This window comes from Arachis duranensis, chromosome 10 (assembly GCF_000817695.3).
Source record: "Arachis duranensis cultivar V14167 chromosome 10, aradu.V14167.gnm2.J7QH, whole genome shotgun sequence".
NCBI lineage: Eukaryota > Viridiplantae > Streptophyta > Magnoliopsida > Fabales > Fabaceae > Arachis > Arachis duranensis.
In genome coordinates this window covers 44,604,961-44,617,270 of record NC_029781.3, presented here as the reverse complement: position 1 = coordinate 44,617,270, position 12,310 = coordinate 44,604,961, and the positions used below count along the sequence as shown (strand labels likewise).

Sequence of the window (12,310 nt, the reverse complement as noted above, 5' to 3'; positions counted from 1 at the left end):
TTACTTTTCCATTATTATTATTTTCTTCTTGTTCCCTCTTTTTTCTTTCATTCTCTATGTTTTCTTTTTCTTTCTCTTTTTAAACCCTCTTTTATTGGTGTTGGAAATTTATTCAGGTCATTATTCTCTATATTTTGCTTGTGGATTATTAAGAAATTGTTTGAAAATTATATTACTTTTTATAGGGTTGCTTGCATATTCAATTTAATACTTTCGATAACATATTTACCATGCACGCTATGTGTTTGTGAAAAAGCCCGTATGGCATTGTGCACTATTTTTAGAATTCTTTTATTCTACTACTCTAAATGCTTGTTTTTCACAAAACCCCTTTTATATTTTATTGATTAAATATAATTGTAATTACAAACAGATTGTTGGTTTGAAAGATATTTCATGAGTTCTTTTGTGCTTAATTTGAGTGATTTACACAATCCTTCACCTACTTATTCACATTAATTGCATGGTTTTACTTTCCCTTCCTTATTACGTGATGTATGCGAAAAACATGTTTCCTAGGCTTTAAAATTAATTATTTTAATTACCTTTATTTCCATTCGATGCCGTGATTAGTGTGTTGAGTAGTTTCAGATTTTCTAAGGCAGAATGACTTAAAGGATGAAAAAGAAAACATACAAAATGGAAGGAGAAGGCAAAACGGAGCTTTAAGGAAACTGGTATCCAAGTGATCGCATGGATGACACGATCGCGTGCCAGAAGCGAAGATGTAGCGACGCGGCCGCATGACTGACGCGACCGCACGCCTTAAGCAGAACGCATATGATGCGGAAGCGTGACTGACGCGACCGCGTGGCAAGGAAAAGCTCCGAATGACGCAACCGCGTGACCCACGCAGACGCGTGACAGAGGCCACGAATCAGAATTTACAGAATACGCCCCAGCGATTTCTGAAGCCCTTTCTGGCCCAGATCCAAGTACAGACAGCATAGACTAGAGGCTATAAAGTGGGGGAATGCATCCATTCATGGAAGGCTTTTGAGAATTCACTTTTCATGATTTAGATTTAGTTTTTAGTGAGAGAGGTTCTCTCTTCTCTCTCTTAGGATTAGGATTTAGGACTTCTCTTAGCTTGTAAGAGTGACTCTCGATCCAGGTTTTTATGTTCCTTTGTTTTTAAGCTTCCCTTTCACTTTATCTATTTATTCCAGCATTTGAGTTAATTATTTACTTTTATAATTTAATTTATGAATTATTCCATGTCACAGATTATTGTTTGAATTAATGATAATTGAGGTATTTTCAATTTATGATTGCTTGCTTTTATTTACACTACCATTGCTTCCGATCTGAAGATATTTTATTCCAGCAATTTACTTTTTCCCCCTTTTGGCCTTGGTTAAGAAATCAGTAACTCAACAGTTATCAAACTCAGCGTAAGTGATAATCGTTATCTTGCTAATTGAACTGAACTTCAATAATCCCAACTTTTACTTAGGAAATAAATAGGATTCGAAGGTCAAACTAATTAATCCCTTGACTTACCTTTGCTTCAAAGGTTAACTAAGTGGAATTAAGATACAATTTTTATTATTGTTGAGAGGGATAACTAAGTTGGACTTCTAATTTCTCTCACCTTGCCAAAAGTTGCTTTACAGTATTTATTTATTTTAATTGCCATTTATTTTACTTACTATTTATATTACTTAATCCTCATTCTTGAAACCCCGAATTCACAATCTCCATAGCCAATAATAAGAACATACCCCCTTGCAGTTCCTTGAGAAGACGACCCGAGGTTTGAATACTCGGTTAACAATTTTTAAAGGGGTTTGTTACTTGTGACACCCAAACGTTTGTACGAAGGGATTTCTGTCGGTTTAGAGACTATATCTACAACGCGACTGTTTTTATGAAATTCTATACTAGCAAAAATCCCGACGTCAAAATGGCGCCGTTGCCGGGAAATTGCAAACGTGTGACTTATTATTGGTTATCGTAAATATTTTCAAAAAAAATAATTCTAAATTAAATTAAAAATATTTTTCTTTTACTTGTTTATTTGTTTTCTTTTTTTTTCACCCGCTTATTTCTGATATCTACAATGAATTCTCACCCCTCTCGCTTTGAGTTTGATTCAAACTTTGTTGAAGGAAATAGAAGCCATAGTAGGAATATGCATCAAGGTTAGACCAATCAAGGATGGATGGAGTCAAGAGGATATAATCAACCCTTTAGGCAACCCCACCCTCCAAGATATCATGGACAACGACCATTCTACAATGAATACCCAGCTGAAAGATATGGTGGACAACCTTGTAACTACCAACAAGCCCCACCCCGTGCCTATAGACCATCCTCTCAACATGACCTCGAACCACCACACTCACAAGCTTCTTTTCGCCATTCGCCACCATACGATCCTTATCCGCCCCAATGCCAATCCAATTACCCCCAAGAACCACCGCTCCCCCATACACAGTACCCATATCCATCAAAGTCAGAATCACAGGGTAGCCTCAAAGAATTACTAAAACAATGTACTACAGTCCTTCATCAACTGGATCAAGCAATGGTGGAGAGGCTAAAACAATTGTCTTCCAGACGCTCAGCCCCTCAACAGACCTCCATGGCTCTATACAGAGAATCTAATGAAGAAAGCAATACAAAAGAGACGCTGGAAGCTCCAGTGAACAGCATAGAACATAGCTTCGTATTAGAACAAGTAGAGAAAGCTGTCATTGCAGAAGAGGAAGAGTCGGTTGTCATGGAAAACTCCTTCAAGGATGTTACAATTGACGCCGAGGAGGATTTTGCACCGCCTCCAATGCAAATATCTTATGAAGAACTGGACGGCATAACCCAGGACACAGGTTTCCTTGATGGTGATGATCACGAGTCCTGTTCTCTCAGTGATGAACTTGCATCTGCAAGTGAATTCCTTGAGCCAGAAGAATCTTCCCCAAGTGAATACAAAAATGATGTAGAGGTAGATTTCTCTCAACCTCCAATCTATGACTCGAGTGATGAGGAAGACACAGAAGAATTTGACTCGGACACAGATACAATTGAAGATCTTTGCAAAGAAGTGGAGGAATTCACAGAAAAGCATAAGGGAGTAGAACTTACAGAATCACCCGAAACACCTATCCCAAGGCCACTACCACCTAATACAAGCTTCAAGTGGGTACAATCCTTAACTTATAACTTTACTTATTTGGTTTACTTGAAACAGATGACCAACTTAGAGCTCTCTGCGGCTTTAAGAGTAAGAGGGAAATGGCTCGTACTCAGAGCTGGTGCACAAGGTTCAACAAGGTTCCACGCTTCACTTCGAAGTACACGGATTGGTATCATGCTCAATTGCATGGATCACGGAGAACGTTTGGTCACCATGGTGAGATTCTACTTTTTAAACCGTCCGAAGGGAAACATGTAGATCAAGACGAAGGCGGATTTAAAAGCAAGGCTTGGAATCATGGACTCTATCCTGGCATTTATCATTCTGGGAGCCTGAAATTCTGATTGAAGCTGCTCAGAAGCTTTACATGCCTAGTTCGGGACCCCGGAATCTACTGGCATTCCAAGCACAGGTGGAGATTTTTGGACGAATTTAAGCATAAGCCACCATAGCAGAAAGCTCTTCCAATGTCCAACTTAAGGACTTTAACTAAAAGTGCTAGGTGGGAGACAACCCACACTTTTTCAGTTTATTTCATGTTATTTGTTTTTATTTTTACTTCCTTTTTATTTTACTTTATTGAACCTGGAATCATGCATAGCACTCATATTAATCATTGCATTTTGCATTTTTTATGCATAAAAAAAAGGGGTGCACGACGCGACCGCATGTCCCATGGTTAAAAAAAAAGGGTGCACGACGCGACCGCATGCCCCATGCGATCGCGCCATATCGCGAAAAAACACCACCCATGCGACCGCGTGACCCGCGCAGCCGCGTGATATATATATATCGGCGTAAGGATCCAACGAACAGAAAGTTAGGCTGGAATCATGCGGCTCTTGTGCGTCTCGCACAAATTGGCCCACACGATCGCATGCCCCATGCGATCGCGTCACTTGCACAATACCAATCCCACGCGACCGCGTGAGCGACGCGAGCGCGTCACATGGATTGCACATCACCCCAAAAGGAGACAGAGAGTTGCGCTGAAACGGCGCTGGAGTGGTGCGTTTAGCACAAATTCCAGCGACGCGATCGCACGACCCACGCGATCGCGTCACCCCTCTTCTACCCCACTCATGCGATCGCACGCCCCACGCGATCGCGTCACTCCCACTTTCACCCTAACCACGCGACTGCGTCCCCACGCGGCCGCGTGAGTTCGAAACTATAACTCCCCCAGCCACACGAACCCTATCAGTTGCGCAGCCCACCCCCAGCCACCACCCAGCACCACCCAGCACCACCGCCGTCCAGACACCACCGCCATATCAACCCCCTCTTTCTTCTTCTCTTTCCCCCCTCTCCACCAATTCCCTTCGAACCACCATGTCCGCCACTGCCCCGGACGCCGCCGCCGCCACCCCGCAGTCTTTCTACCCCGTTCTAAATCCTTCGCCTCTCCAGGTTCCGCAACCCGCAATCCCTTCTATCCGTTCGTCATTTTTCTGTATTTTTTTCCGTTTATGTTCATGATTAGGACAAATAGTCTTGCATGTTGTCGTGGATTCTTAGGTTGTTAAGTAGCTTAAGCTGTGGTTAGTGGATCTAGGTCTGTTTATTTACACTGTTCTTGCTTCTGTTTTATCATATTTGCAAATCTATTGCTGCTGTAATCCTGTTCATATGCTATATTCCTGGTATATTGCTGCTGTTGACATTGATATTTCCTGTTTATATTTTATATATGTACCTACTGCTTGTTTATTCATTCATATGAACTGCTTTGATTGCTGTTTATTTTCCGAGATAATCCAATTTTAGCCGGAATGCTGGCCAAATTTCTATAAAAATAATTTCATTCTATCTTGGTTTCGCAATTTGAACTCTGTTTTTCCACTGCTTTAACCAACCCATTGCATGAATGCCACTGCAGGCTTTTCTTATCCTCTTTGATTTCCTGGTTTCTAAACTGCTTATGTGAGGCTCTGATTCCAATTATTCTTTATATCTCTTTGAATAAACATCCAACTGTTTTCCTTGTTTGGTTATGAGTTACTTCTGTTCTTACATGTGAATCTTTGTTACATGGAACATTTTCTTTATACCACTTACTTTAACCCACATTTTAATGTCTCACTAATTTTAATTTATTAACTCCTTTTTCAAATTCTACCCATACTAACTCTTCAAAATCTCTTTCTAATCTTTCACTTTCCTCTAACTTTCTAACCATGGCATAATGATTATTTTTTCCATTTAATGTGAATTCTGATACATTTTGGATTGTACATTATTCCTTCCAAACCTTTACACTGCTATACAATCCTTAATGCACATTTACCTAACTCATTTTCATTCTCCTTTGCTGCTTTGGGTTTCCTGTGTTTCATTGCCTAATTGTTTTCCTATTTTTTTATATAATTCCTGGTTTTCTATTTTTTAGGATGTCTACCTCACAGAGGAAAGGCAAAGGCAAAGCTACTGGCAAGCGCAAGAGAGGAGATTCCTCTCAGTCCATCATTGACCTCATGCACGATTCCTCATGGCGGGAGAAACATTTCACACAACAGGAGAAAGCTGACCAGCTGCTCCCTGCCACTGATCCAGTGAAATTTGCAAACCGGTACTGTGAGCTAAAGTACTCGGCCTTTGCAACCTCCAGGAACCTTTACCTGGAAAGGACACTGAGGATTCCAGAAGAACTCCAGCAATACACCACTGAGCAAATCAAGCAAAGGGGCTGGTTCTTTCTAGAGAGAGCACTGACAGAGGTCAATGCATTTTGGGTTAGGGAATTCTACTGTAACTACTACCTCACTACCCTAGATGCAGTGAACCTGAGAGGGAAGCAGATACTTGTCACTGAGGAGGCCATCGAGGGCATGCATTTCTTGAGGTTTGATTGGGACGCTGTCAAGGCCAGGATAGCTCTAGACCTGACTATTCCTTAGGAGATGGGTCAGGACACCACCCTGCCCAAGGGTATCAAGCGGGTGTACCTAAATGACGAGGCTCGGTTATGGCATCAGATCTTGAGCAATTATGTGTTACCGAGTACTCATGAGACAGAGATTCCAGCTGCCATGATCACCCTCCTATGGTGTGTGATGGAGGGTAAGGACCTTTATCTACCATGATTTATCCAGCATTATATGGCCAGGGTCCACGTCCGCGGCACCCTCCCCTTTCCTTATCTAGTTACACAGTTGGGCCGTCGAGCTGACGTGCCATGGGAGGATGCCGATGAAAGACCACCGGCTGTGGACTGCAGGAAGATCATTCCTCACAGTAGGAACTTCATTGCTTTGGGCGCCAGACCATTACCTTTTACTGCTACTGATGATACTGCCCCACCATCTGCTGGACCCTCTTCATCCACTGCTGCTCCTGCTGCCACCACTGCCCCTCCACCTACCTCTCAGCCCGTATACCGCCTCGTCCACCGCCTATTCAGACAGCTCGATCAGATGGAGCGCCATAACCGGCACTGGTATGAGAGATTAGAGCGTCGCATCAGGCGACGATATTCGCATCTGAAGCTGATGATCCGACAGGGCACTGACATCCCCTCCGAGCCAGACACACCATCAGAGCCATCCGGGGAGGAGGAGGATGAGCACGAGGAGGAGACTGATTTCCAAGCAGAGACCCATCAGCAGGCAGGCACAGAGCAGACTGTACCACCCAGGAGGTCCCACATCAGATTGAGGCTGCAGATCCTGAGATCCCGGTCCAGTCAGCACTTCCTCTCTAGCAGCCAGACTCTCAGCCCACCACCACCACAGAGCCCCCATCTACCATCCCTACCAGTGATGACACTCCTACACACCCGGCTTGATTGAGCATCAGGGACGATGCTTCCTTTTAAGTGTGGGGAGGTCGCCATCTCTGGCGTTTTTATTTTGGTGAACCACTACATCTCTTTTTCTTTTATTTTGGATATTTTTCTGTATTCTTCCTTTTTATTGTTATTTTCTGAGTACTTATACATTGCTACTTTGATGTATTTCTACTCTATTTCTGCATTTTGCATTTTTAGTTCATATTTTAGCTATTTAGTTTATTTTAGTTATTTAGTTTAGTTTGCAATTCTAACTTGTTAGTGGATTAATTAGTATAGTTTACTTTTTTAACATAAGATAGCATAGTCTAAATTGAAAAATATAAAAAGGAAGTAAGCTAAGAAAGTGAACATAACAGATTCCAATCCATAAACCTTGTATATAGCATTACATGATGTAGTTAAGCTGACAATATTTCATCAAGGAGGAACATTAAAACTTTAAAAGCTACCCTAAATAATTTTTTTATGAGAATAATGGAAATTTTTAACTAAACCTGCATACAATATATAGATGATATATGATGCTTGAGTTAGAGAACACACAGCCTGTGAGTCTTGAGCTTGATTGTATGGTTGCATTCAAACCATAATTTTATTCCTGTGTGTTTCGCTTCTTTTTATTCTGATGTTCTTTACTTTGCTTTAATCTATATGTCCAATTATAGAATATAGAATGTAGATACATACCAAAAGAATGATTGAGGCCATCATTTGATTTTAGCTTACTTACCCCAAAAATAGCCTACCTTTTACATCACCCTTGTTAGCCCCCCTTGAGCCTTTTAAAACCCCTTTATTCTATTTAGCCAAATTACTAGCCTTAAGCAGAAAAACAAAAGAAAATCCCAAGTGAATCCTTGGTTAGCTTAAGATAGAAAATTATAAATAGAGTAAATTGTGGAAAACCTTTCGGGAACATGGATGATAAAAACAAAAGGTAGAAAAGTTAAAAAAGAAATAAAATAAAATTTGAGAAGCATGCTTAAAAAAAAAGGTGAAACATGATCATGTAACAATAAGTGAGATAATATGGGAGAATAGGTAAAGAAGTTTTATCTTGCTAAATATGTATGTTAGGTGAGATCTTAGTTCAATTAAGGATTCACTTATTAGCTCACTTGACCCTATACATAAATCCTTACCTTTACCTTGACCCCATTACAACCTTAATTAAAGACCTCATGACTTTTTGGTATGACTATATTCTATAATTGTTGATTGGTTAGATGAAGAACAAAGCTATAGGAAGTAAGAATGAAAAGAAAAATAGAGTGGATAAACCCAATAAACACTGAGTGACTAGAGAGTAAACACAAAATATAGTGAGGGTTCTATAACTCATCAACATATATCTGTGCTTATATTTACTAATTGTTTTGCAAGTTTGTACGATATTTCTCTTCCCATCTCATTTGCTAAAATGCTTTATTATTTAAGGGTTGGCCATATATATATACATGACTCCTTGAGAATGTGAACTAACTTGATTACATGTAAGCTTTATATATGAGTGAATAAGTTAGAGTTGCATGATGCATCATTCAGTTAGGTAGTTGCATTTAAATAGATTGCATTGCATGACATTCCATCACTTTAACCTTAATTATTTACCTTGGATTTAGCATGAGGACATGCTAGTGTTTAAGTATCGGGAGGTTGATAAACCAATATTTCATGAGTTCTTTTGTGCTTAATTTGAGTGATTTACACAATCCTTCACCTACTTATTCACATTAATTGCATGGTTTTACTTTCCCTTCCTTATTACGTGATGTATGCGAAAAACATGTTTCCTAGGCTTTAAAATTAATTATTTTAATTACCTTTATTTCCATTCGATGCCGTGATTAGTGTGTTGAGTAGTTTCAGATTTTCTAAGGCAGAATGACTTAAAGGATGAAAAAGAAAACATACAAAATGGAAGGAAAAGGCAAAACGGAGCTTTAAGGAAACTGGTATCCACGAGATCGCATGGACGACGCGATCGCGTGCCAGAAGCGAAGACGCAGCGACGCGGCCGCATGACTGACGCGACCGCGCACCTTAAGCAGAACGCATACGACGCGAAAGCGTGACTGACGTGACCGCGTGGCAAGGAAAAGCTCCAATGACGCGACCGCGTGACCCATGCGGACGCGTGACAGAGGCCACGAATCAAAATTTACAGAATACGCCCCAGCGATTTCTGTAATACCCTAACTACCAAAGCTCGCGCTTCCGGCTGCGCAACTCTGATAGCTCGGACACTACAACGACACTTATACTATTTAATACTAAAATATGAGCCTGTTTAAAAACTTTAAACCGCAATACCATTCCCAAAAATACTTTCGCCATACAACGTACGTCCATACATACCATACAACTTATAGAAACTCATAAAGAGTACATCCATATATATATACATACATATATATAAATAATATTACAAACATTATCCAGTACAATTCCTATCCCTCTCACAGAATATATCAAGATAAAGGCGAGGGTACAAAAATAATAATCTAAAGCAATACAGAGCATCTCAATAACAAATAATTAAACTCTTCATAACTTCTGCGCCCAAATCCTGAAAGGGGAAAATTGTAAGGGGTGAGAACATCATCCTCGAAAGGGTTCTCAGTAGAGGGTTTTTGGGAATTACTGTAATAGGATACGTGAAGATAACCGCACTAGTGATTCATAACCGTCTTATGCCTCTTTTCAAAAACAACGGTTTATAATAAAAGAAAAGTCGGAAATCTTTTCTGAAAGAGGAATCGTTCAATTCTCAAAACATCAAAGCATTTCAAAAAGGTTTATCTATACTGAACCAAAATAACATTTCATATCTTATTCCAGACCAGAACCACAAAACCGAAATCAACCATCGGTCCATCTCATTCAACCACGGCCCTAGGCCCAAGCAATCCAACCACAACCAATCCACCACAATCCAATAGAGTTCTAGATGCAAACACAAGTAGGAAGATGCAAGCACAAACAAACAGTTATTGCAAGTAGAACAATTAGCAGTTAATCACATAGGCAATTCGGCTTAAATCCACAAATCATTCAATTGCATACATGCATTTATATTCAATCATGGATCACCATCCATCTCAGCCATCCGGCTCACGGTTCAATTCAGAACCAACCAATTTATCAATAAATACAGTCCTTCGGCTTAAATTCATAATTCATAGCCAGCCATACGGCTTATAACTCATTCGGCAATCAGCCATAAGTTAATATCACACACAGCCATTCCGGCTCACGGTTCAATTCTAGAACCAGCCAATATTCATAATCATACACAGCCATTCTGGCCCATAACAAAAACAGTACTTCCATCATTCAACATCATCAAATTCATAAAACCGGCATTTAAGCCATAACTCACTTTTCTCAAGCCATTTCACTTTGAAATCAAATTTTTAACCCTTTTCAGCCTTGGCTTTAAAGATCTCATTTCTCAAATCATCTCAGGCTCATAAGCCATATTTACTCAAAGTGAATTCTCTTTTTAAAACAAAGCCACTCTCGGCATTCTCTTTCCAAAACTTCCAAAACCATGGCAAGTTAAGGATTTATTTCAAAGTATTCAAAACCACCCATCCAACAATGGGATTTTATGACAAAAGTTTCTCGCCAGAGTCCCAAGTCTTTAGGGAAGGCCAACTTACATCAAATTCCTTAAAATTCATTGAAACTCTTAAAATCATAGATTTCTCGGTTCAAGTAAATAAAACTGAATTTACTATAAAACTGGACATACAAAATCACAAGTTCTAACCCGGTCCAAAAATTAACTCATTTGAAACGGAACCGGTTCATTTGAATCAAACCACTTTCAGGTTTCTTTTTAGAACCCATTTTTCTAACTATTCCAAAATGCCTCAGCCTTGATTAATCAATCAAAAGTCTACATTCCTTTAAAATCACTAAAAGCTCCTTTTTATATTGAAATCAATATTAGGGCGTCATTCTTTCTTTCAATGATTCAAACGGTAAAAATAGTTCAGTTCTAAATAAGCCGAACTCAATGTATAAGGTTCATCAAATAAATTAAGCTTGAAAACATAAATATCCTTTTAATAAATCAAATAATACAATTTTCCAAATCCAACCCTTTTTAAATAACCTTACAAACAAGTGTAGGATTTTGTAGAAATTTCGGCAGCACCTCCCCTAAAACTTGGACTTTTGCCACCCGATTCGGGTCCCAACTAAACCATTTCTCAGTCCTTTTCAACAGCTCAAAACCAGAAATCAATTCAAAGCAAGCTAAATCCAACAACTGCCTCAGTGGCTTATCTCAAGGATACCATATCAAAATCAACTCAATATCAAATCAATATAACTCATTTCCAAAGCTTTAAAGAAACGGTTCAATAACAAATCATTTGTCCAAAACCAAATCAATTAAAATAAACCAGGCTGAATTTAAAAGTACATTCGACTTTTCAAATCATTAAAATAATTAACTCAAATCAAATCAATCCTCAACGGATCAAACTCAGATTCAAATCTTTAAAGAATAAAGTTCAAACATTACATTTCACAAGCCGCACGACAATTCAGCCAAACCAACATCCATAATCATTCGAGTCAATTAGATAATACATAAGGCAGATACAATCACTAAATACATAATATCTCACATCAGTATCCATATGTAATAATTCCAATACATAAAACATAGTTTTTGGAAAGCGCCCCTACCTCACAACATTGGAACCACAACCCAACTCGTTAACCAACTCCTTTTATCTCGACCCGAAATCACTGGCAATCAAAATCTCGGCTATGCTTGCTCTCTCAAAAGCAGAAACAGCCCCAAAGGCACAAGCAAACCGGATTCTAGCTCCTAAAACCATTAACATTACGATTACTTTATTACACAGAACAGAACACTAACGCAAGGCTTTCCAAACAGAATTTACTTACTGAAATAACAAAATAGGGCAGCCACAGCTCTATATCAGCCTAGCAACGGCTCCGTCAGTGGCCAGAAGCTCTAGTGGCTCAGCAACAAACCTCCATTTTTGACAAGAAACCCCATAAAGTTAATCTTACAACATATATTCATCCGAATCCATAGCCATAGATAATTAGAACGATTACGGTTTGAGTTTCAGAGCGCAAGGGGCTTACTGTAATAAAAAGGAATGGCAGAATGGAGCAGCGGCTCCGGCGGCTACCTCCTGCAGCAACCACACCGTCTCCCGGCAACCAGAGGCACATCGGGGTTTCTTGGCGGCAGAAGCGGCGGTGGTTGGGCACGGTTCTGCCTCTTCTCCTCTGCGCGACCCAGCGGCTGGCCACCATCAACAGAAATAGAGAGGTGATGGCGGCGGCTGGACTTGTCGACGATGGCGGCGGCAAGGGAACCGGCGACA

At 39.9% G+C, this 12,310-nt stretch overlaps 1 long non-coding RNA gene across 4 annotated transcripts in view; it reads right to left on the bottom strand.

The window, feature by feature from the left end:
• Positions 1-9,310: 9,310 nt before the first annotated feature.
• LOC107469736 (uncharacterized) overlaps positions 9,311-12,310 on the bottom strand; it is a 9,930-nt gene continuing 6,930 nt past the window's right edge. Inside the window, exons 1-4 of one of the 4 annotated variants that reach the window (XR_001588231.3) lie at positions 12,066-12,304; positions 11,859-11,948; positions 11,634-11,778; positions 9,311-9,498 (exon numbers count right to left, since the gene is read on the bottom strand). This is a non-coding gene — a long non-coding RNA (uncharacterized LOC107469736). Of the gene's footprint in view, positions 9,499-11,633; positions 11,779-11,858; positions 11,949-12,065; positions 12,305-12,310 lie in introns of those variants that run through there. The other 3 variants (XR_008004342.1, XR_008004341.1, XR_008004343.1) reach the window with 3 other exon arrangements.